This window comes from Peromyscus maniculatus, chromosome 1 (assembly GCF_049852395.1).
Source record: "Peromyscus maniculatus bairdii isolate BWxNUB_F1_BW_parent chromosome 1, HU_Pman_BW_mat_3.1, whole genome shotgun sequence".
NCBI lineage: Eukaryota > Metazoa > Chordata > Mammalia > Rodentia > Cricetidae > Peromyscus > Peromyscus maniculatus.
Window position 1 is genome coordinate 159,571,271 of NC_134852.1, and position 1,781 is coordinate 159,573,051.

Genomic DNA, 1,781 nt, shown 5'->3' on the forward strand with positions numbered 1-1,781 from the left:
TCCCCTAGTCATAAAACATGTTATTGTTCGCCCATTCACAAGGAGGAGCATTCTGTTTAGAAAGGTTCCATCACCTGAGGCCATGCATCCAGGAAGCTACTACGTCAAGATCCAAAGCCAAGTTCGAGTTCCTGACTAAGAGAATTCCCATGGCAGAGACAAGATAAAGAGCCTCCAACTAGGGGTGGTGGGCACACCTGTGATCCTAATACCACGGAGATGGAGTCAGGCAATAAGGAGTTCAAAGTCACCCACTCCTCAGCTTGGTATCAAATTTGAGGCCAGCCTAGGCTACATGAGATTGTCAAAAGAACAAGAGAGGGGCTGGAGAGATAACTCAGAGGTTAAGAGCACAGGCTGCTCTTCCAGAGGTCCTGAGTTCAATTCCCAGCACCCATGTGACAATTGTATCTCCAGCTCCAGAAGACCCAAAGCCCTCTTCTGGCCTCCAAGGACAGTGCATGCACATGGTGCACAGATATGCAAGCGAGCAAACACCAATACACATAGAAATAAAATATTTTTCAATTTTCTTGATTAAATTCTGTGTAGCCCTGGCTGTCCTGAAACTCCATCTATAGCCCAGGCTGGCCTCGAACTCACAGAGATCCGCCTGGCTCTGCCTCCCAAGTGCTGGGATTAAAGGCATGCGCCGCCACCACTTGTCCACTTGCTGCTCTTGCAGAGGCGGCAGGTTAGGTTCCTAGCACCCAGATGGCATCACATGGCTGTCTGTAATTCCAGTTCCAGGGGATCTGATGTTCTCCTCTGACTTCCAGGAGCATGAGGCATGCACATGGCACACGTATGTATGTGCATACACATCAACAAATAAAAAGGAAGGAAGAGAGAAAGAGGGCACCTCATTACTAGGTGGTGCACACCTGTAGTCCCAGCTGAGGCAGGAGGGTTGCTTGAATCCAGAGTTCAAGATTAGCTTGAACAACATAGTGAGAACCTAAGTAAAGGACAGAAGGAGAGAGAGAGAGAGAGAGAGAGAGAGAGAGAGAGAGAGAGAGAGAGAGAGAGAGAGAGAGAGAGAGAGCGCTGTGGGATTGTGGGATTGGACTGGAGGAAGCAGAGCTCAAGTTCATCCATCACCTTGGGCTCTGGGAGATCCCAACATACCTGCTCCCTGACCCCTCACTCTCTGGTGAAAGCAAGGCAGGCATCCATGCACATCAGGTCACAAAGAGGAGCCCAAAGCCACCTGGGGTCACCAGCCGCCCTCGGATTAAAGATGCACATTAAGGACCTGCCACCATTAAACACCTATTAAGCAGGAAAATAAAATCCAGAAGGAAAGTGAGCTGTGAGGTGTGCAAACTCCTCATTGAGGCCCTCCAAGAGGACCAACAAAACAGCCTTTGCCCTGGCTACACAGCCTTGGAGAACACACCCTGAGGAAGGAGTCTAAGAGGAAAGAAAGAGAAATGTCTGAAGCTGCTGCGTCCTGAAAGCTGGGAGGCCAGGTTTCCACCAAGAGAAGCCGAGAGCCGCATGTCTCTGCCTCACTGCGCCCAGACTTCCCTCATCCTGCCCTCCTTAGGCTTTAGTGCAGACTGTTCCTACATCTTAGAACACCCCTCCAGAGTTGCCTTCAGAGTCCATGCCTGGCAGATTCACCGCTGAGCCCCTGAATGCCACACAAGGACTCAGACATGGCTCTCAGCAGACAGCGGCTGAAGGCAGGGCACATTACATGACTGCAAGGGGACCTGGGAGTGAAATGTGAAACCCTAGACATCTGAACATGCCCCTTAGAATTATACAAGGGAGAC